The sequence below is a fragment of the Haliaeetus leucocephalus genome, unplaced genomic scaffold (genome assembly GCF_000737465.1).
Source record: "Haliaeetus leucocephalus isolate CR32 unplaced genomic scaffold, Haliaeetus_leucocephalus-4.0 Scaffold230, whole genome shotgun sequence".
Classification (NCBI taxonomy): domain Eukaryota; kingdom Metazoa; phylum Chordata; class Aves; order Accipitriformes; family Accipitridae; genus Haliaeetus; species Haliaeetus leucocephalus.
In genome coordinates this window covers 458,223-482,798 of record NW_010972666.1, presented here as the reverse complement: position 1 = coordinate 482,798, position 24,576 = coordinate 458,223, and the positions used below count along the sequence as shown (strand labels likewise).

Below are 24,576 nucleotides of genomic sequence, written 5' to 3'. Positions count from 1 at the left end.
AAGGTGAGTGAAGTACAGAGGGGGCCCGTAAAAGTTATCCAGCTCACTATTACGGTGACTTTCAACAAGTAAATCACATTCCGGCAATAATTATCCTCTTTTACCAGCAAAACCTTACATGCTGTTGTCACCCTCAAACAGGGATTAATTGCCGTTTGATGTTTATAGAGTTTATTTGGGTCTCACTATGTATATAAATATTTTCAATTCCCCTTATTAATTCATATTAAAGGAATTATATTTACTAATTAATACATATTAGAAGGCTATCAGAGAAGCTGGGATGTTTGAACAAAGCATTTTACAGTGAAAAAAAAACATTTAATTGAAGCCAGAACGTTTTGCAGAGGGACATGGATTTTGATGAGGAAGCTTCTCAGCATCAGAGTTTATTCTCCAGCCAAAGACAAAGGGACACACTGAAAGCTCCAGGACAGATGACCTGACACACTTGAATTTTGCAACTGTTCAGATGGTTTTGTTTTCACCCCATGCAAATAGAAACAGTGTCCAGGATCGAGAAACCTTTCAATGCTGTGTCACAGTATTGCTTTCCAGCTGTTCTTGTGTTCAGATGACCCCTGCCAAAAGAAGGAAAGCGTCTGGGCTACATTCTTGCCTACCTCAAAGCATAAGTAGCGAATACGATTGATTCCGCATAATTTTTTCCACTTTGGACAGTTGTCTTTATGATATGTAAGAAACGCATTCAGGAACGTTGAGGAGATGTGCAGGCAAAGGTGCTTCTCAGAAATGTCCCTCTGCTCTGTGCATATACCTGCCAAATGAGCTGGTTGACTGTCCAACATTTGCTTTTGACTATGTCTTTCTTACTCAGTCCCCATGGATGAGATAGGGCCAATGCAACAAAGGTGCATGGGAATCTGAGAGCATGGTGGGGAAGGAATATTCAAAGAAATGCACGTCAGTTTGTTTTCACCAGCAGATCTAGGTTTGCAGCTTTGTCTCTCCTCCCTTTGGTTTGGAGTGCAAAGATGCAATATGAGAGAGGAAGGATGCATCCAGGCTCCCAGCCTGATACTGCATGGTAGACAACCAAAACGTTATCCTGTGGGCTCAGGTTTGTTAGCAAACTTTTCATTAGAGCTCCCATACTTCCTTAAATAAAGGGGCAAATTGCTGATTCACAAAAAGCCTGACCAGTAGCTAGCTAGTCCATGGCTGTATAATAAAAAAAAAAAAAGAATAAAGAAACCAGGTTTATGGGTTCTCCCCATCCTCCCCGCCCCTGCCCCGTTTGCAAGGTTTAATCTTGTGTGGTTTAAATTCTTCAACCTCTTCTCCCTCTCTTGCACTGCTTTTATACTAAGAATATTTCTGGTGAAGTCAGTGAAGTTACCTGTGCATAATTCTGGATTAATCCACTGAAGGCAGCTATGGACCACTCAGGTAAATGATGAGTGCATTGCAAGAGATAATCAAATTCAGACTCCTCTTGTGCATATCCACTGTTAAAAGATCAGTTATAATGCTCTATACTGTTTGGGACTCAGAAATGCAGAGCTAGTCTAGCAGGGGTTCATTGCATCGCAAATTTGGGCATAAGGAAAAGAAATACTTCTAGCTTCATTTATACTGCAAATGAAAATAATCATAAAGATACAAACCACCAAGGTGCAAAATGAGTTTTCCAATTCATAAGCGCAAGCCACCATGAGTTAAAACCTCTTGGTTTCTTCCCATAGTGCCCCAGGCAATAGTTTTCATATATATTTCTCCATGGTCAGAAGTCAGAGCAGACCACTGCTATCTAAGACCTTGACTTTTTTTCCCTGACAGTTACAATTATTACAGCCCGGGGGACTCATTTTCTCAGTCTGGCCACCCGCTGACCTAGCCTGCAACCAGAATACACTTTAAAACAAACAAACAACAGCTAGGCTCCCCTCTCTTCACTTCTCCTCCCCCAGCTCTGGAATATTTTTATACCGCGCCCCTTGCAAAAGGATATTAGCCACTATTGCTGAAGGCACAATCACATTATCAGCACCATTCTCTCTCCCTTTCTCCCTCTCCTCCCCGCAAAGATAAATTTTTTATGTTGCTATTTTCTTCTCTTTTGTATTTGGCATTCGATATTTACGTGATAAACTGCAGAGCTGCTACTAAATGGGCCCTGATACAACTTAATAAATACATAACAACATCCAGACTGCACTGTATTACTTTGCTGTGTCCTGAGCTGCTAAGGATCCTTGGAGATAATGTCTGCTAAATAAAAGTTATGCCTTAGTATGGGGAAAATAGATACTTATTTATTCTGGAATAATTACTTGTGCATTAAATGACTGCTGTTGAAATGAGCTGGCTGATAATGCTGTCTCTCCCTGTTTGTCTTTCTGAAGCGCACACATGCTCTGTGTTTCTCATACCCAGAACCTTGCTGTGTTGGAGCACCTATACTTCTCTGGATGAATATGTAAGTAATATGCAACTAACAATTTTTCTACTAGGAGGCTGTCTACTGTTCTAGCCGGGAAATGTCCACAAGCAAAACCTTGACATTTGTAGGCTAAACTTTTAGAAAGAAGTCTGTGTTTAGGTGCCCTGCTGAACTGAGGCGTGACTCAGTAAGTGAGCACAGCAAGGTCCAAATACAGGGGCTGGGCCTCACTAAAGAAAGATACGAAAGGAGAAATAGCAAAAAGTTACAGATAGAAGCTGTGATGGAGGTAACTCACTTTCATCTCAAGTGCACAAACTTTGCTCTTATTCTCATTGTCATAGTTCAACATGTCTAAAGTTTTTTTGCCAAATTTTTAGCATCTTTAGAATTTCTTTTTTTTGCATACAGAAAGCAATTTAAATCAGGTAATTGCTAATCACACAATGTACAAAATATTCCTCCCACATGTGCCAAGCATTGACCAACATTCAGTGAGATTTCCCAGCTGTGCTTGAGTGATAGGAGTCATCACTCTCCTGGAGACATGCCTCAGAGATCTCATTTGGACCCAGATTTAGAAGCTGTTCACAAAGTGGTGTTTCTTCAGGTGTAGGTACCCAGGCATTTCATTAGCATTAGCCAATGCTGGGATGCCTTTTTGTGGAAGTAGCATTTCCTTGTTTAATTCCTGATAATAAGACTAGTCAGAGAGTCAGAGTCTGAAAAATTAGGATGGAGATAACGTATAATTCACATGAGGTAACTTTAGTTCCTATTCTACATATGCTGGTGTTTTGTTATCTTTCCCGGAGAAAATGAGGAATTATTCCAGAGTTTGTATCAACTGCAGAAGAACATTAAACAAAATACTTCAGCGGTCTCTAAAAATCTGTATGTTTTTGAGATGAGCTGGTTTGCCTGTGATAACACAGACGCAGAGGGTGTATGCATGCATAAACACACATACACACATGGACACATACAGAGGTACATTCAGGAATCATTCCTCTAATCTTCACTCTACTTTCCTTTTCCAAAATGGCTGGGTTTTCTTTACCAGAGTCTTTTCCAGCTGTGTTCTAATTGCTGAAACAGTCAGCATAAAGTACCATCAACCAAAATGAAGCCAGGCAGACTCCCACAAGCTGCAAAATTTTGCAACACAAAGCCACTTTACAAAGAGTTTAGCTCTATAGAAACCACAGTGAATGCTAGGAGGAATCCCAGAAAACTTTGCATGATGCTTCAAAATGCACCACAGGGATCCCGTGCTTGTTACCTCCTGACACCATCTTTCTGTAAAGGAAAAAGCATACAGTGCTCTGTGGAGCGATTACCCTGGGGTCCTATGCATTCAGCACTAATATTGGAAAGTTTCAGATCTCACAAAGAAGACAACAAGGACCTTTGATTGTCCCTGTTGAAGCTTCTGGTAAGAAGCAGGTCACTTCCCTCCAACCCCTCTGAGCCTAGATGTGTGGATATTTTCATGCCCACTTGACAGGTGGCTATTTTACCAGACAGGGTTGTCACTGCTGCTGGGGGTTATCTGGATTTAGCTGTAGGCAGGAACTGAACCACAATGTGCATTAAAAAAGCTCACTGTTCTTCGTTTGTTTAGAGACAAGCCATCTCAAACTTGTTTGAAGCCTTTTTTATTGAATTCACACTCTTGTGCCAAGCACTGAAAGATTTACTTTGGCTATTGCTGTAAGATGGAAAGCATATGAATGCATGGCTGTCTGCCAGCTATGGGTGAGCAGTGAAAGGTCTGGTACAATGGACGGTTACATGGAACAAATGTGAATGCAGTGGGCAGACGTGACTAAAGAAAGGCTTTGGCACTCAAAGAACTGCTTGAGGTTTAATCCAGTGACTGCAGTAGGGTCAAGAGATAACACGTCTAACCTGCAAAGCTTTTAACTGGGCAGCAGCTGAAAAGTAGTAAGCTACAGGTATACACACGTGTCGTCTGAAGTAACAGCTGCTTGCCTCCCCTTGCAGGCTCTAGCTCTTCCACAGACTCCATCTGCAAAGGCAAAGACCCAGTTGGACTTATCCAATGCAAGGTACCCCAATTGCTGTTGTGTATTTCTTGCAGATGTTGCCATAATTTTGTTGTGGTACAATTTGACATACGACTCCCTGCTGCATCCGAAAGGGGCACATTATCTCAATTAATGTTTCACAGCAAACATGGCACTGATAGTATTCATGGGACTAAAGACTATTACCATTTGCATGGTGACTAGCACAAGAATTATGACTATGTGTGTTTTCTGCAGCAAAATTTGCCCTCAGGCTCCCTTTTTTTTTTCTTTTTGGCTTGTGACAATGTTCCCTTTTTCTTCCTCCTCCTGTTTTGATTTCTACTTAAAGTTTTATGGCTCTGTCCCCTCCAGGGTGCTATTATCTTGTATGCTAATAGGGCTATGCATATTCTATTAGCGTTGTCAGTGTGAGATAAGAGGCACATTCTGTAAGGAGCACTCAGGGGGTAATAATCACAGCAAGGGGTCTCAATGTTAGTACATTATCAGTCATCTTCACATTTCAGTGGAGCCTGTTTATGCACCTCTTCAGCGACGCAACTCAGACACTGAAAATTGCTGAATGTTTACGGAAACTGTTGTAGAGGAACATAATGGGATTTGAGATTGACTTGATAAAGGAGCCTTCTCCCGTGTTGCTTCCAGATACAAGATGTTTGTAACTGTATGCAATAAGTAGGATAATATGTTATATCGCAGTTAGCAGCTAAAAGCAGACTCAGATCTGTATTTCAAGCAATAGAGCAGCTATCTAGGAAAAGATTTCAAAAGGGTGCACGCCATCAGTGTTTCTACAGAGATTTCTCTTTCTTTCTCACTTTTTACATGGTAACACACAAATGCCCGCACCTGGTTCACATCAATAGGAAGGCTGACAATTTTTACACCCTTTAGTCTTGAACTTGAATGATTATAAGTAAGTAGGCCCATAGAAAGAAAATTGGTGACAGCGTGTGAAGGGCAAATGAGTAACTATTTGCAACACTCTTTGTTAGTTAAATAACATTCCTTGGTTGCAGCAATGGGCAATGGCATGTGAAATAGGTGTCATGCGAATGTTTTCTTCAACTGTTGATGACGCTATGGGCTGGTGAGGCAGAGGGTTTTCTGTTGTTGGATGGAACTGTTGTTTCTCCCAGTTCACTTGTGTTCCCACTAAGATTCACAGGGGTGGTAACGCTGTAGTCTACCATTGTAGCCATCCTGTGGCAGGCATCAGTACGCCCTGCTGGCAAGAGTTCATCTGCTGGAGTAAGGTTCTGTTCCTACCCTTGACTGTGGCATTTCTTGAACTGGTAACCAGCAAGTCCATAATTTACAAAAAATTTGGAGAAATTTGGTCTTTTTTTCTACTTTTCTGACATCACAGTTTTGAGGGAACCTTTCACAGTGTTAGATTTTTCAGTGGAACTTGTAGGAGAAAAGGTAAAACACGGTGCTAGTTCTTTGTATGTTATGTTAAAAATATATGTACATAAATGGCATTTTAAGAGGGTTTATGTATATTTCTCAGTAATTTACTTCTGTTCTGGCAGTAGTAGCATATTTGTATGCTGTCTGACACCTGGATTATAATGGGACTCAAAGTTATCATTTAGTTGAGCTAAGGACGGAAAGAAAAGGGGATTTTGTGCATTTCCTAGGAAGGTGGAATCTGTAATTAGGTCTAAAATCAGGGACTTTGTAATAAATTCAGTGCCTGATTTTGCAGACCACGGGAGAATAACCTAATGGGGAATGACAAAAAATACAGAGGCGAGGAACTAATCTCATATTTAGAATGAAGGAACAAACAATTTTTGGAGACAGATAGGGAATTCTTACTGTTCCTACAGTAAAACTTCTCCTTTCTACATATAGAAAACGAAACACTCTGCCCTGGGCAAAGCCTTTAGGAGAGCCTTAAAATGTCGCTCAGTTTAAATACGCAAATTCCTAAATGCATAGGTGCCTAATTAGATGATCTAAACCTAATTCCTGGGAAGTAGCAGCTGTAAGCTTGCTACAGCCGAACAATCGTAACAAGGAGAAAAGGGCTGTGTTTTGGATCACTTCTGTAGTACTTAAGATTACACATGGATATGAACACTCCTTACTTTAAAAATATTTGTCCTTGACATTTCCAGACACATGGCTCACACCAAATGTATGCAGCTCCATCTCCTGAGGGTCTTGAGATTAAAACCCCTGCTTTCTCACCTTGTGATCTGGCATTAATAGCTGATAGAAAAATCACATACATGACTGACATCTTCCTAGAAATGTGAGACTGTGGAATTAATGAATGCCATGCTGGAAAGCAGGGGTCAGTTTGGAAATAGGATTTCTGTTGCCAGCCATCCAGTCATGAACTGGACAATCTGCCGTTCATTTTTTTGCTTTAGCATTGAGGAAAATTGGTCTGGAGAATAAAGCACTCAGAAAATAAGTAGCTATGTTTCTTTGGCCACTGGAGGTTGATGGACGTTTATAACTTGTGGAAATCAGGCTGACTTCTGTTTTACAGAAGAGCTGTTAGCGCATTCTTTATGACTTCTAAGTTCTTTATCCTGCTGTTATCTGCAGGATAAATCTGCAAAATCTGCAGATCTAGAGGCTTAGGTGGCTCAAAGGATTGATGGTCAGACACTACGTTACGGTTAGCTCAATGATGGCGGTGCAGTGGTGTTAGATGGCTGAGCTGCCGAACTCTGGATGCTTCATGAAATGTTGGGGGGAAGGGTGTCTCCACCCTGTTTGTGGGAGAGGGCTATCTCCCACCCAAAAGTTCGTCAGCTGATGGAGACAGCTGGAGAGAATGGGCCATGGAAAACTGTGTTCTGTATGATTTTAAATTACTTTCAGCAGGGCAACATGGGAGAGGTACCTTATCTTATCTTGATGTTTGGAGAACTCCTATCGCTACAGCAGCAGCGCTAATAGTTTTGTTGCCTGTTTTCTGCTTTTTCTGCTGCATCTGTCTCCAGTTTTGTCAACACTGATCTTGTCAGTGTGGCCATGATGAAATTACATTAACATGCTGAACTAATATTATTCATAAATGAAACAGCTCAACCCCTGTACAACCATTTTCACTTGCACGGATTTAAATTGCTAGCAGTTCTGTGCAACCAGTGATGATCTCAAAAGAAAAACTGCAGTTTTCTAGAAACTAAAATATTTCATCAAAGAAACAATGTCTTTCTGTGTAGTTTTAGCACGAGATAAAAACTTGGAAGCATTTTCTTTGGGGAAGATGGATTTCCTTTTCCCTTTTATTTCTTTCCATTTTTCTGCTCCCTGTCTTTTTTCAAGAGCAAATGAAAAAGAAAAAAAAAAAAAAAGAAGATAGTTACAAAGGGAGCTAGAAGAGTAAGAATTGGAGAGGAAGACCTTTTAGTTAAACTTTTTTCTTGGTAAAGAACAGGAATTTTTGAACAAAAATACAAAAATGCTGCAAACGTTTGATTTGAGAATGACATGCCATTTCTCATTGTTCTGTCAAGGTAGCTCCCACTACCTCTTAGCTCTGCTGCAATCGTTATTGTTGCTTCTGGGTGCACACCAGTTATTTTGGCTTCCACAGTGAAAACGCAGAACTCCTGAGTCTGTCAAGTAAGCCAGAAAACAAATACAAAAAAGGAAAGAATGGTGTATCTTCTTTTGCTGCTCTTTCTACATCTCGTGAGAAAAAAACCTGTGCCCTGATCCCTTTCTGCATCCACATTATACATATGCACTGAACAGCATTAATCTGAGCAAGGGTTAAATCTAACTGGATTCCTTAGTCTAGGTGTGTTTGAAGGAAGGTTTAATTTAATCAAAAGTAGGTTGTGGTCAGCTAAAGCAATCATTGTAAATAGATTTTCTTTTTAAAGGGTCACAATAACTGCATTTGTAAGAACTAAAGGGATAAAACTAGTAGAAGACCTGAAGACTTATCTATCTGATGTTTCTGTGAGTTCATTAGTGTTGCAGAGCAACTTCTGGAAAAATAAATCCCAAAGCATCCTGTTTACCTCAGTCTGTGGGATCTATAGGTGATATATGAGAAAAGCACTGTGCTACCAGCATACTGCAGACAGCCTTATCCTGTCTGAATTGTCAAACTCCTCATAGAAACTGAACAGGTAATAACCAGGGGCCCAAACCTATCTGCCTCTGCGAGCTGTGCAAGAGTCATGATGCTGGAAGACAAGACGGGACCCGCATTCACTTACATGTCTGAGAGCCATCCCATTTTCATCAGTGAGCACATGAACATTGCACGGGGAGAAATGTGGAAGCAATTACTTTAAGAGCCGTCTTCTGGGCAATTCCCAAAGAGACATCAGACCCTGTATTTATGAAGCCTATTGCATCGGGCCCTAATGAAGCAATTAAGCAAAGGGTCCTCTGTGTTTGATCTAAATGTGGTAATTTTTACAAAAACATCGCCGAGTGATAGATACCCATAACTCAGAGTCCTTAATTGTACTTAATTTGTTTGGAATACGAATGTGCATTTAATTAAGCCAGGGCTTTGCCCACATGTTTAAAGAAGGGCTGTCAAGGAAAATTAAGACCCAGTTTGTTTTCAAAGTTACTGGTTTTTATCAGGCCAGGACAGCGATCTTCGAACAGAAGGTTACAGATAATTAGGCAGAGACCTCAAGCCAAGAAAAAAATTCAGAGACACTGTACAGCTGAGAAAGCAGGAAGAAAAACTCCTTGATGAAGAAACATAAGAATGGGCTGTTCACATAGTAAAGTCATGCATGGCTAGGATTTGGTAAATGTGACCTGTTGGTTAAAATGTGTTTTGCGTTCTTAAACTCCAGCAATAAGGATGGAGCCTGGCTGTGTTTAATGGCAGAAGCAGCTGGCTCCAGGACCAGATTTCATGCCGCGCTCAAGGACCACTGAATACGGAGAACTGATGGCATCTCCATCAAATGACAATAAAATGGAAAGGGCAAAAAGCATTTTTCTTGTTCACTCGGATTTACTGAATCTAAAGCATTGGCTGTGAAGGCTGGTTTTAAAAGTGTCTCTTTCCCAAGCACAGAAATACAGTAGGTGCTTGTCATCCTCTCAGGAAGCATATTAGTCTGATGCATGGAAAGGGAGTTTAGTCCTTGATGAGTAGTGCTTTTGACTTGCTGATACTGTTACGGAAAACAGCACAGTGCCCTTTTTCATGCACAAAAATATTTCAGTAAAAGTGACATATAGGGAGGAAAGCATGTAAACAAAAATGTTTAGACAACTGTGGATTTAAATCCGGGTTTTGTTCTTTCTTGTTTAGTGAAAAAGTAAAGAATGCAGTGAAAAATTAATAATGCTTCAACACACATGAAGAAAAGGCAACTTCTGATATTGAAAAATTAGTTTCTCAGCACAATAGCAAACAAAGTCCATGTGTGGACACTGCACCCTCCACTTTCTGTGACTCTTCAAGAATCACATGCTGGTTATCAGTTTCTCAACACTGTCATTTTTAATGTCATGGTGAGGCATTTATGTCAAGAGATCCTTATTGTGGAAAATAGTTGCTGTGGTGTTACCTTGCAGTCTAAATAGGTTACACGGCCAACAAAGCAAGCTGGGCACACATCATTGGCAAGTGGTGAACTAAGTCACAGAGAGAGTGACTTGTCTACAGAAAGGTGGTGCATCTGTAACAGAGCTGAAAATTGAACCCAGATTCCCTACACTGAGGGAATGTAGGGTCTGAATTGTGAAAATCATATTTTCCTGAGTGTTTTGATGGGCTACTATGCTGATGACAGCTGCAGTGGCTCTTAATTATGGATGATGAAATGTGCGGAGAATCAGTAGACTTTTAAACAAAAAAATAACTCTATGTAGTATTATCTTCTGTTTCTGGATCTGCCTTTAACTGATTTGCAGCTAAACGAAGCTGACATCTCTCTGTGAGATGGTACCTGGCCTTCCCTTCTTGGGTGGCTCAATTTAAAAGTTGGCAAAATACCCAGAACAGCATCAGACCTAATTTAGTATAAAATTAGTCGACTTAAAATAAACAGAATAAAATAAAATAAATCCTATGGTATTAGAGTTCTCTTGGCTGGATTGCTGCATGCCTAGCAGAGATTTACGGCATGCTGTCGCTAACGTTAGAAGGAATGTACAGTGCAGAAGTGCCTAGCAAGCCCTTTACCAGGGTCTTCCCAGCTCACAACATTATAGGCATGTGAAAGTCTGGAGACCCCAAAATAAGATGCCGAAGGGGAAGAATGCTGTGGGAGAGCAAGAGGGTGCTAAGTGGTAACGGTGAGGCAAAACAAAGGCAGGGAGGTGCTGAACTGCGGCTGATCCCAGGGTACCATCACGCATTCCAAAGCCCCTCCGAGGAGGTCTCTCTTTTTTGATGTATCTGCTAAGCACATTGAACCAGTTTGCAAAGGCAGACCCAGAACACAATTCTTCTCGTGGTAAATGAGTATGTCAGCCATTTCACCTTCTTACCGGTGTTTAAAATTTTTGCAGCAATAACAGAGAATTTGAAAGGACATCAGAGGTGGATTTACGGGACTCGTGGGAAATCAACTGTTTCCTGTTTCAACAGCTTCTTCATCATAACTTGCTTTCTCAGTCACTGAATGATGTTCTATTAATCTTGGTGTGCAGTGATTACTGTTAAATGCAGAGCTGGGTTGAACCTCAGTTTGTGAAATAACCTTTTTTTGTCTCTTCAGCAAGTCCAACATAGTAAACTTTGGGCAGAGGTCTACTGACCAAGTGGATAATTGTGTTCCAATGCATCCTGTGAATAATGCAGATAAAAAAACCTTGAGTGAATAATTCATTTTGCCTCCACTCATTTTGAATTAGCCTATTCATGTATGTATCCTTTCCAGTCTGCCTGTCTCTGTGCATGCATGTATTTACATAGCAATGTTGTAATTCGCAGGTACTTAAATATCAAAGCAATATAGCTACTACTCCCTGCATATGTTCTTGACTATTCTGTGTGATTGCATATGTATAAGTAAGCATTGTATACTGTACCATAAAATTCAGGATTTGATTTTAAGATGAAACATGACACGTTGTATTTGCTGCTGTGATGGCTATCTAGGATTAATATTGAAAAACTTGCAATTGAGGGCAAATCATTTTGGCCTGGCTATAAATTACAGAACAAGTGTTTTGGGCTATTCAATGTTCAGATGTAAGTTTTGCGCACTGATGTATATTGCCAAAGATCAGATTACATACTCACAACTTTATCTTACCTTTACCTTGGCAGTGACTTCTGGATCCTAGGTCAAGCAAAGCCTACAAGCAGGAGGAGGCACTTGCCTTTAAGGATGGCATTCCCTGAGGGGTATGGACAGCACTGAAATTGCCTGAGCATCATTGATAACATGTCTGCAGCTCGAGAACATTTGTAACAGGTTCATCTTAAAAGCAGAGGGAAGGAGCCTGTTTCCTGATCGGATCAGATTCGTCAGAGAAGTTCTGAGAAGCATCTGAAATTTGCACGGACATCTAAACTGCACGTAGCTCTGGTCTGGCTCTAGAATATGTATCATTCACATTTAAAAACTTTTGCTCAGCGTTGGTGGATTCGTTGGCCAGGCTGCTTGATGTATGGCTCTGGAGGACAAGGTACAGTGACAGCCAGTGGAACTGACTGAATGGCCAAGGGTTTATGGAAATTCCAGTGGGAATCCGTTCACTGTGCATTCTCCTGCCTTGGACAGCCAACAAGTTGTGAGCGTGCAGCTTCTAATCAGGGCTGGCAGGGCAGATGGTTTATCTTTGGCTGCCTGAGAGTTCCTGCTCTGCAGAGAGAGGCAGACACTCGTTTTGACTCCTTGTTGTGGGCTTTTCAGTTTCCAGTCCATTACAAGTGACATAGCCGATAAAGAGCCTGTCTGTCAGTGGTGTCCCCGGAGGGGTGAATCTTCATCCCTTCCTGTACTCATACCAGGACTGTCTGCTCATGCTTTTTCGGATCATGCTGGGCACCAGGTGAGGAAGAACTCCGCTGGGAGCCGGATCACAGCATCCCAGCCCTGCCAAGCCCTCTCCCACACGTCCCTCCTAGCCACTTCATAGGCAATGGCAGCTCTAAAACAAACCTCTTCCCAAGTGGGAATGTCGGTGCTTAAAATAAATCACTGCCTATCATTTTCTGAGTGGGTCAGAAGAAGACTTGTAAGCCTGTGTTGTGAACAGCTCTGACCCACTGCTTGGGAAAGAAATGCCACAGCAGACAGCATTGCTCTGGATCCATCACCCATGAAAGAAAAAAGGAAGCAAAAATCTGACAGCTGTGGCCAGTCAGGAACTATTTTGTGCAGTCATGTATTGGGCATATATAGTTCCTTTCATTTACAGAAAGTGCACATCTATAAACCAATCAAGGTCATACTGCACTTCTCGGTGGGAACTGCTATTCCCATTTTGCAGCAGAGAAAGAAAAGGGTAGATCTGCACAGAATTTGTCTGCATTCAACAGGGACCTTGCAGGCTAATCCAAGGGGATCTGAGTGGCAAAGTCTGTTCCGCCCGTGACTTGTCCGTGGCCAGCAGGGATTCTGCAGCAGAGCGGGGATAGAGTACAGGGCCTTGCATCCCAAAGCATTGATCTGAACAACTATAACTGAAATAACACCTCTAGATTTCATTGCTGATGAATAAGTATGCTGTTCGCTAGTCTGAGCCTCACCTCTTTTTCTTTCTAATTTGAGCTGACCTTCTGTACCTTTGCCGGAGTCCAAGTGTTACTTTCCAGTGCCCATTTATGAAGAATAAAGATAAGACAAACACATATAAATATACGTGTGTGTGTATATTAAGTATTCTCCCATATCACACCAGAGTGAGCTTCCTTTTCTCTGGCTCCATAATACTCTCTTTTTCCCTTACTGTATCAATTTTAACTCAGTTTATTACAGTTTCGTGCCTGATATTCCAAAAATTATTTTCCTAGGGTTAATCCCTAACCCCCAGCAATATCATTAGGAAAGCTATATAGCAGACTTGAAATAGTTACTACTTGGAGCAAGCCGCCTTTTCAAGTCATAGAGATCTTTATTTATAATTCACGGATTGGAGAAACTGGAGCAATGAATTCTACAGTATAATGCATATAGTTTTGTCTGACAGACCTGTGCTAATTACTCTGTGTGGTTTTGATATAGAGCCAAGAATGGGTTGTAGAAAAATGTGTATCGCTAAAACTTAGGTCCCCAAAGTCAAAAGTAAAACAAACAGTGAGAGATCATTATCTGAAGCAGACCCTTACTAGATGTGTACAGAAAAAAGTAATTCCCGTGTTTTCTGTTTCTTTTTTTCCTTTAGATCCAAGTAGTGTTTCTGTTTGTATTTGGAAATATCTTGAATTTGTACAGTTAGGACAGACAGTGCATTTATTCTGCTCTATCCCCTTTTTTCTTCTCTTTGAAAGACTATAGCTGGCTCTGGTGTGGACTCTTTGTGTGGCCTTCAGCAAGTCACTTAACCTTCCTATGCATCAGTTTACTCATTTGTAAAAGGAGTATTATAATAATAGACACCCCTCAGGGGCTCTTCCAGATTTAAATAATTAATGTTGGTAAAGCAGTTTGTGAGCCTCAGATTAAAGGTGCTAAATAAAGGCAATATATTAATATTTTTTTTACTCCAGCTCCTTATAGAAAGAGCAAAGCAACAGCCTGATAAGCGTTGGATTTAAAGTTGGGAGTTAATATTACAGTGCTCAGAGTATTTTTTAATTTCTGTGGTCCCAGTTCAGCAGAGCTCTTAAATCCATTCTTAATTTTAGAAAGACCCTTTATTTGCCACAGGTAAGGCTCCCAATCTGAAAAGGTTTTTGAATCAGGCCCCGTAAGAGCAGCGATAGAAGAGAAGGATCAACTGTGCATGTATGTATCTATGTGTGTTTATCCTTTTGCATTTATGATCTCAGCAAGAACATCGTTGCCACAGGAATGTAATCGGGAAGTCTCATAAGGCTTGCAAAATTCAGCCAGGATGCAAATCAATAAATGTAACAGGAGAGAAACTACAAGCTGTGCATTTCCATGGAGGCTGAGATTTTGTGGGATGGATAGACGCTGCTAAGCATGACCTAATGCCGCAGGAAAAAAAAGCAACCACAGACCTCAGCATCTAAACAGTATGAATATTGAACCAGAGGTCCTTGAGTAATTGTCCTTTCTTCACTCTAGGGGTGAAAAGGGTACATTAGACATTCACTAGCAGCAAATGGCACCTGACATCTCTTTAAGTGAAAGTCAGCTTGGAATTTTTTTTAATGGCCAAGCATAAATCTTTTAAATTATAAATCAATAAATAGTTAATTCAATAATAGGAATCTTTTAAATATTTAATAAGTCATATGCAGAATGGCTCTATAACTGGATGTTGATGGAACTGTGTCAAAGGAATTTGAATCAAACTTTTCTAAACTCCCCATATTAAAATAGTTATTGATTCAGATATAAACTATGAAGACTGTTGCAAAAGTAAGGGGAGATGGAGAGGTTTAGCATACATTTTCTCATCCAAGAAGCAGCTTATTTTTAATGATGTATTCTTGAGCTTTTCAGATTGTATTAATGTTCCCACTACAAAAATGAGTAAGAACCTATGCAGGTGAGATTTTGTGTGTGCGTATTCATTAAAATCCTGTTTTAATGGCAGCTGTGCTCTTAAATAAAAGCTGTGGCAGCCTGCCTCTCATTAAAGGATTCTGCTAACCAGCATTGACATTGATATCCTGAACTATCTCCATCTGAAACTGCCCAGAAGTTTCAATTTATTTACCAGAGTTTTCAAGTGAAAGCCAGTGGGAGTAGTATCTACGTATGCTAGACCTGAATTTGTTCCTTTATAATTTTCTCTGAGGAGATCTGTAGTCAGTGTTCACTCTTGTTAACTTTGTGCTGCTGTAAGTCAACACTATTCTTAATTACCCTAAATTGGAGGCATTTCATGCTTACACCTCAGACCTCATTCGGTGCACTGTTATTCTATAGCAGATGTGGCATCTTCAGATTTTGTACAGTCTAACCTTTACTTTCAAAATAATAATCTAGCTCAATGTTGATCTCTTTCAGATAAAATGGTGGAAAGGATGCTGCTGAGAACAGGATGTAGGAGTCGTTTCAGTGGGGGACGTGCAGACAAACAGGCAAGAAAGGCACAAAAAGGTAGAAGAAAGGAAGAAACTGTCTGGCGGACGAGCTGAGATTGTTCTTTGCAGTGTTGCTGCAGTTTGCTCTGGGTATTTTATGTGAATCCAGCGCCATGTATTTCAGAAACAGGTCCTGGGATCTGAGGAACAAAACAGGCTTTAATGCAAGGCTTGCTCACCATTTCAAGAGCTTCCTACCTTGAAGCCACTCAGCGAAAATAATTGGCGTCTCTGCACTCCTTTACCAAAGATAGCACGGAAGGTATTTGATGTTGCCTCCTGAAATAACGAAACATGGTATCAGAAACTCCTTACCACAACACCTGATCATACCCATTATACGGATGGCTAAACATGTTTGTATTCTGAGGAGGCAAAGCATGACTGCACAGAATTCACCTTACTGCCTTTGAGGGGTGGTCAAAACTAGCCAAAAGCCAGCTTCAGTATTACCTGAAGCGGGACCCATTGTTTGCTCTAGATGTGCATCTGTAATCAATTGTAGTTGGTTCAATATTTGTAGCAGATTAGAGTTTCATTTGTATTCTGCACGCCTCTGCTTTCCCTTCTCTGTGTGTATATATATCCAGAAAAGCTGCCTGCATATCCTTGGGTTTTTTTTTCCCTGGGATGACAGATACTGTAACAATGACAGTAGATTAATATCTCCTTAATCAGCCAAATGAACATGACATACAAGGGTGACAGTTCAATTTGCTGCTAACAGATTGTGCCTATCAGAGCCCTTCCATTCCAACTGATGTTTATTTCTGGCAGAGATCATACGGTTCTGGGAGGACCCCAGCTTCCCACCAGCTCATAGACACCCATTAAATACATCAAGTACCACATAGGTGTTACTCACCCGCCTGTCAGGACACTAGCTGCTTGGGAAATTAAATGAGCCTTGACACATGCAATGGAGAAACACCCTCACTTAGCTGGGCGAAGCGGCGGCATGTATTATTGACTACACGCTGCTGCAGGTCCCTCTCTTTATTGCTTGTTATTTTTTGTTTGCTTGTGGACTGTGCACTGTTGAAACATGGATCAGACACTGAGTCTGTCTCCTGGGGAGATGCGTAAAGAAATGTAATGGGGAGGAAGTGCAGGAGGGGTGGTAGTTTAGGTAGAAGCGATACATTAAATCTTAGTCCCAGAACTGGCTGTGCTTAGAGTTCGGTTGCAGGTGGGATTTCAGGAGGATCTAGTTTCTAATTCTGAAACTCAATCTGCAGGGTCTAATTCAAATCTTTCTTTTCCTGCTTCCTGTGGTATTTCCAATGAAGTAACCCCAGATACCGTACAAAGGGACTGCGAGTCCTTCCAAAGGGTAGTCCCCACTCCTCCCCTAGGCTCAGCCAGGGTCCGTTCTCTCTCATGCAGGCTTGAAACACAACACCTAAGCCTAGGTGGGTACCGCCGCCGAGAAATTGAAATAAAGCTTGGAATTTGTCCGGCTGCACGTCTGCGAACACAGTATCAGTGTTTGCAACCCCAGCTCCAGCAGCCTGCCTGCGCGGTGCCGACAGCCGACTTCTGCACTGGGGGACCGAGATAGCGGTTGGTGGACTGAAGGCCCGGCTCTGTTGCTGATGTGTAAATCTGTCTTCAGCACTTAAAGGTCTGATCCTGCAGCCCTTGCTGCTCCCTACGGGACCGTAATTGAACAGGAGAGTTTTCATTTGCTGGATGAACCCCGGTTATTTATTTTCATAGTGACTCACATCAGCCATCTGCCTGCTTTTGTTTAGACACCCTTACAGTGCCCTTCTTGCATATATGAAACGGCTTAATTTTGCAGTCCCACCCAAATATATAAATCACATTTATAGAGCTCTGCAAACCCCATCCACAGACAGGGATTGCTCCAAAACCTACTAGCAGACTCATTTCATCACTCTTTCATTTTCTTATGGAACTTTTTTGCACAACTCCCGGCAGTTTGCTTCACAGAAGACAAGAGACGTGTTTATTTTTGGAAGATAAAATGCAAGTAGTTTCAGTGGAAAGGTTTCCAAGACAAAATTAACAATATATTACCGAAACAATGGCATTAAAAGATATCCGTAGGATTGTAATTATGAAGCTAAATCCTTCCAAAGGAAGGTTCTGTCATTCCATATAGTTGTTACAATTGCTGTCATACTAATGCGTTCGTTATTTTTATCATTTTTTTCTTATTATTACAGCTTTTGTCATAAGAATAACTCATCAAGGTTTTATGACTAATAAATTCTCTAAATTACAGTCCAAGGATGCATTACTTTAATTTTTTCTTCCATATTCTGTTTTTAATTGCCATGCTATTTCCCACTTGCCTTTTTTAATGACTCGTTAGGCTTAAGGGGAAAGCATAGAATTTAGTCCACCTAAGATCTTGCATCAAGTTTTGGACACCTCAGAAGGGAGGTGATACATTACGGGGAGGGCAAATGTGACTTGTGTGTCTCGAGAGAAGACTTCAGGTTTCAAGTAGTAAGGATATTCAAAATGGAACAAAATACAAATTCTTAAGAAAGCCCCAGACCAGGCATTGTTTACTGAAGTTGTTTGAACAGTTATTTCTAATAAGAAACGCATTCAAGATGTACATGATTTTTGTAAGATACGGATATATGCATAACCTTTAACGTGTAAATAGGTCTACTGGGATCCTTTCAGAGTTCTGAGGATTAAATTTAGACGTGTCCTTAAAAACCTTGTGACATCAGGACCGAAGAGAGCAAGACATGACCTTTTTGGTTACAAATTCTTTTCTGAGCTTTATGCGTTGCTGTCTGGTGCCTGCGAGTGAGGTGTTGACTGAGCGCGCGTGAGGGTAGACACGCAGCCGCATCTACTGGGCACCTGCTGGGTCTCTGTTCTGGAATAAAAGCAAACACTAGCCATTTTGAGTTTGCTGAACCTGCTGCCCGTTCCAGCACTCCCACATGCTATCTGAAATGGCCTCCGAGATACCTGCCATGGTACCTGCGTAAGCAAACCAGGTAGGTGCTCCTAGAGATGTAGTCTTCTGCGTGTATCGTGTCTACTGTCGTACTCTTCCCTGGCTTGCAGCGTGTGCCCGTTTCACACTCCTGCATGCACCCCCACAACAGCCATATACCAAATAGTTGCACAAGCTTCTGCTTAAATTTTGGCAGGATGTTGACCTGGGAAACTCAATTTTTTTCTTTCTTTACTTTGTCAGAGTTCTTAAATTGGTCACAGATTTTTATGGGCCATCATTGGCATAGTTTGTTTTTGTTTTTTTTTTAGAGCATTTCAGTTTTGACACAAAGTCGTTAACAAGCCAGCTTCAGGCAGAGCGAAACCCTTGGCCTGCACGCTCAGCAAGCCTCGTTAGTGTGTTTACTGAGTTGGCACAACTGCGCTGTAGAAGTAAGAAGAGGGTTTAGGAAGTTGGGGTGAGCCCCTTTCCAATTGCCTCATCGTCCTCCTCAGCTTGTTTATGGCAAGGGCTTTGCCAAGCCTCAGCCCAGGCTGTGGAATACTTCCTGTTATTGTTTGTCTTGGATGTTTCAGAGGGGAGATGTCTGACTTTCACATTTTCCCAGTGTAACAGTGCTGCCATAGGCTCTCCCATTTAGAGCTTTTTCAGTGTTGCAGGAGGGCCTTGCAGGGAGTTTGATTCTTTCTTTCACTGTATTTCAGTATTTCACTACTTATTTCACTTTATTTCACCATTGCTTACATCTTAGGCCAATTTGCAAGCTGTTCGCGTGGTTCCCCAGCAGCGGGGAGTGACAGCTAACCCAAGGGTTCCACTCATCCCACAGAAACAGCCGCTAACGTGGGTGAGTGGTGATGAAGGAGCAGCGTGGTTCAGGTGGCAAGGCGATGAATACCCAAAACTGAGAAAAACACGAGTATAGTGCAGAATAACAAAATATATTTAAGAAAGTGGGACATCTGATAATGGGCAGATCCACAGTTAAAATCCTGACTATCAACAGACAGCCGTTATTCGTTTCGTGATTGCAACAGGGACTTGGCTGTGCCAGGCCCTCCGTAAGCACACGAAGTTTGTCCGTAGTGCCCAAGAAGAGACCCTTCTTGCGACCGACATGTGTCGGCTACGTGGCACCGAGTGTGATGGAAGAGCTCACCTACTGGGTCATCAGCCCCGCTAGTGCTGGTGGCTGAAAAATCTTTTAGGAAGACCTAAAGAGCGAGTTAAAAGCTCATTGACTACATGCTAACAAAAGCAGAAAAGCGTTTTGCACTTGTGAATACCATACAAATCTCTCTAGAGGGAGGCAGAGAGCTATTTCTCTAGGAAGATTTGATAGTTTATGTGTGCAGCACAATCAGCAGCAACAAAAAAGCACTCTTTGTCAAGTATGTTTCAGGTGGCAGCACAGGTTATGCTAGTGGCAAAATCCTTAAATATTCACCTCCATCACTGGCTCAGCAGGATTTTGCTCTTGCAAAAGCCGTAGAGCACTTTTCTTGCAATTGCAGATCTCCGATTGCAGCCCTTCTAGTGCAGAACCAGAGGGTGCTTTGAGGAAACTGGCTCTGAATTGGGTTCTGTCTAATCAAGACTAGAAGTCATAACAAAGTAGTCCAGTCCTCACATCTGTGCTTCCAGGATGGTGGCTAATTATTTCACAAATGTGAGTATTATTTAAATGCACTTCCCAATATTTTTCCTTCCTCTGCTGACCGTGAGCCGTTTGCTTCGAATGTCTTCTCATGCATATTCAGTGAGCCCGCCAGGTGCTTACTTGGGCTCAATTCACAAAATCACAAATTTAGAAAGTTGCACCGTGTACTCAATGTGAGATAAAATCCTGCCTCGCTGAAGCTGATGAAAAACTGCTTGTTAGCTTCAGCCCAGGTTTTCAGAAAGTCTTCTCTTCTGCTAAAACAGTTTTGTTCTTTTTTCAAATCCTAAACTGGCACAACAATCTAGTTACTAAATAGATTTTACTTAGTGTCCAAATTTTTTGACAGCACGTGTTTGTGTACCTGTTGAGGCCTCTGCTTTTTTGAAAAGGACACTACTCGCTGCAGCATGGCCATTTCGGGTATCCTGTGCCTTGGAAACCCAGCCTCGCTTGCGGGTGCTGGAGCAGGTGGGATTGGTCTGCCACTCTTGTTCTCAGATCGATTAGAGCATCGTGAAGTCCTGCGTGTGAAAATCTGAAATGCAGCTCACTACAATGCACACAATGCAGAGGTCTGCAACTTGTTAGCTGGGAAAAATCCATACCGGTAAATTGTGGGTCACACAAAAAAGTTTGCAGAAGCACTGCCACAAAGTGATCTGAATGCAGTCTCGATTAAAGGACTGAAACATCTGCATATATGTTTGCAGGCCATGTTTTCTCTCGGGTAACTCAAGTCCTAATGTGCATTAACTGTTTAAAACCAATTTCGTTGCAGTTAAAATTGAATATGACTGTTAGTCTAGAAAATATAGCCTATTTCCTTTTACTAGTTAGCTTTTAAAGGTGTTTTACAATTCAAATGAGCCATGCAATTAAAGGTGACATTGCCAAAACTGGACAGACTAAAATTAGACATTCCTGCTGTGTGTCAGAGCTTGGCCCACATTTAGATCATGCTGTCTTTGGGCTGTACCTGTCTGCTCCAATCTTATGAGTCAACAGGATACTGAAATGTTCCAGAATCCTGTTCTTTGTGTTTTTCTATTCTTTCTGTCTTCCAGTATTAGCCTATCCTTCTCTCCCTTTATAGTATTTAATGCTGAAAACACACTCACGTACACACCCACGTGCACACGCAGAACAACATTTTAGCATTTTTTTGCACTGAGAACTAGGAAGCACTTTGTTATTATTACACTTACTGACTTGACCATAGAAACCCGTAATTAGAAACAACCCCTGCCTTACAATCCCCGAGTTTACAATCGGAATAGCAGGCAGCAGGGTGGCAGGCTCTTACCTCTGCCTCTTAGCTAGCAAACCCGGGACAGAAGGGGAGCTTCTAGATTCGGGCCATGGCCGCTTACACATGCTTTGATCTACGTAGCTTCGATGTAGTACTTCGGTTACGAGGTTGTTGAGAGCAGGGTCATCTTTCCCCCCGTGGATGGGAGCGTGGAGGAGCACGGAGGGTGTCTGGCTTTTTGGGGAGCACACGGGAGGTCACTGGCAGCAGCGGCAATGGTGCCCAGAGTTCCTGACATCCCACCTTCCAAATAACCCCATGCGTTAATTAAATATATAATTATACTGTCTCTAGATAATCAGTGGCATGATTGCCATTAACAGTTAACAACATAAAGCATTCTGCCACGGTTTGGGAGCAATGTGTTAGTGTGAAGACTCCTGAAAATTTCTCTAGTCAATGGCTCAAGGTAAATTAGGAAGTCAAAAGCGAGGAGTATCTTCCAGAAAATGCCTGTTGTTCTTTGAACACAGGATCTGGCCATAAGGAATATTCTCCTTTATTTCAGGCTCAGCTCAAAGGATTTAATAGTGGCGTTCCTCAGGTCAGTTAAGTCCTGATCTAGCCCACTGTAAAGTTAGGGAACGTGAGTTAATTCTCTCAGATCGGTTCCATATCAGTACAATGGAATTGCCTGCCATGATAGTATTCCCTTATATCAGGAAGGGGAGGAAAAATAATTAGCTTCTTTCTGGGAGAGTGGGCAAGGTTCTAATATTTACAGTTGTGCGCTGTGTGCGCACAGATATGTGTGTGCACCTCAAAGTCAGGCATAGAAAGGATATTCAAATTCTGTGGGGAGGAATGGTGCAAAAACCCCAGAATAAAATAACATAAAGTATATCTGAGGTTACCCAGTACAGCTCCCTGGCAAGACAAGATTATATTCTACAATACATAATAATGTAGTGTTTGCATAGCACGTATAAGGTACTAGGTGCTTTACGATGTGCTGCTTAACTTCTGTGTTATAAAATGGCATATAAATATGCTAAAAACTAGCTGTATTGCCTATCTCTTTCTGAAATGCCTCTCACTATGTATCACTGGAGTGCTAAAGCCTGTCACAGGGAACATGCACACAACCATCTGATTCCAGGAGCAATGAACTTTTTTTTAAAAAAAAACAACTAGTCCCTTTTTTATGGCACTGGTTACAAGATCCAGCTCTTTTCACACCGGGCCAGTCATTTGAATCCAGACCAGGTTGGTAGTTATGTCTGTTGAGTGACCTATACGAACAAAGTTCTTGGTTTCAATCCAGTTCCCGATGGAAAGATCCCAAGCTGCCGAAACGACCGTGCCGTCTGGCAGCGCTGTTAGCGGTATTAGCCACGGGGTGAGCTGTCCAAGCGCCACGGAGTGCTCCCGTGGGTGGTCTTCTCAGGTCAAGGCTGAAACCCACTGGTGATGGTGACACGAGGTAGCTTTGCGTTTCTTCGGCTGCTGTACGCATTCGCCGAAAACGTCTTTCTCTGGCAGTGTTACGGTGGCACTGTTCCGACTTGCTTTGGAGTATTGGTAGGTTATTAGGCTGCTGCTAGAGAGCGGGCGCTTGAAAAAGTTAAGTCCGCTCTCTGATGGCAGGTTCAGCTCCAACCGTATACGGCTTTTCTGTACGAGTAATTCCTGACGTGAATGAGGTATCTGTGGAGCGTTACAGCAGTGCGAAAATAGCAGAAACTCGAGCACGCGTATCTGAAGAAAAGATAATTTATCATTGGAATCGCCTCCTGAGGGACATGGTGGACTCTCCGTCTCTTGCAGCCTTTGGATCAAGACTGATGTCTCGTTCCAGAAGAGATGCCACAACCCAAACTGTTGTTAAGGGTTTGATGGAGAAATTACTGCATGACGTTCTTTGGTTTGCGCTGTTTAAGAGGTCATCCTGAGTCATCTTTTTGAACTGGCCTTAAAATCTATGAATCAGGTGACTCTTGTGGAAAGATTGACACGTGGCAATATTTACTCCAGAGATTTTGTTGTCAGCAGTAAAATGCCCTTCTGGTTATCCTTTAATAGCTGTAGGGTTCGTTCTGAACTCAGAGCTCTTTTAAAGTGTGGGGTTAGTATGTGTTAGTACTCTTAGTTGAATTCTCTGAGCAGCTCCAGCAGCCATGCTAGTGTGGCTCGAGCTTTCTAGATACACACTGGACCCTTACATGACAAGCCCGAAGTTCCCGCAGCATCTCACCCCCACCTCTGCCGTCACGTCGGCAGGTAGAGATACACTCCCTGACAGAAAGACATATAAATCCCAACTGTCGAGAAACAAAGCAGGTTTTAAACTTTAACGAGCAGAGTAATGGAAATAAAATACAAAAGAAATGAAAAAAAATTGACTAAAATGTTTTTTATTTTGGTATTCTGCAGGAAAAAGTGTGTACACTAAATAATAAATAAGCCATGCAATGTTTTTACAGCTTCTTTCATATGCGTGAATATTTAAAACATGCAAAAATGTGGAATAGGCATTTACTGAGGACAAAAGAAGAGAACTTATTTTATGTACAGAGAGCAAGATGGGGAAAACAGAGAGATGCATGTTTAATGGATTGCTGTTCACAGAAGGGAGATATTTCCAAGTGCGAACATATTTGTAGACAAACCAATCTGACAAGTTAGCTTGGGGATGATGTATTACAACAGAATTGGCCTGGGAAGCAGAATTTTGTTGTGAGGGTGTTCGTTGGTGTAAACAATGCCTGCTGTTTTCTGGCAGCCAAACCCTCAAGTCTTCCAGCTACTGTGGAATTGCTCAGACCTGGGGTTTGGTACCTGAGAGGTCCTCGTCACATGTAGCCAGCAAAAGATACACAGCTTCTTTTCATCCCTTTATTATATTTGAAGCCAGGAGGGACCACTAACTGTGACCCTGTAAACTGCTTTTTAAGAGGGGGAGAGCGAGCTATAGGTGCAGGGCTTTTTTGCCTGATACAGACCGTAAAGGCAGAGTATTTCTTTCAGCATCGTAACAGGGAGCGTGTGAGGTGCAATTGCAAAGGACGCTTTTGCAGGGGTCAGGAACCTGATCGCAGCTCTAGACTCTTTTAGCAGGT

At 41.8% G+C, this 24,576-nt stretch overlaps 1 long non-coding RNA gene across 2 annotated transcripts; it reads left to right on the top strand.

Moving 5' to 3' along the window:
* The first annotated feature begins 1,336 nt into the window (after positions 1–1,336).
* Positions 1,337–13,258, top strand: LOC104832015. 2 transcript variants are annotated; one of them, XR_774373.1, is made up of 4 exons: positions 1,337–1,410; positions 2,367–2,440; positions 4,412–4,476; positions 11,693–13,258. It is a non-coding gene; the product is annotated as an uncharacterized LOC104832015 (long non-coding RNA). The 2 variants fall into 2 exon arrangements; XR_774374.1 differs by lacking the exon at positions 4,412–4,476.
* Positions 13,259–24,576: the final 11,318 nt, after the last annotated feature.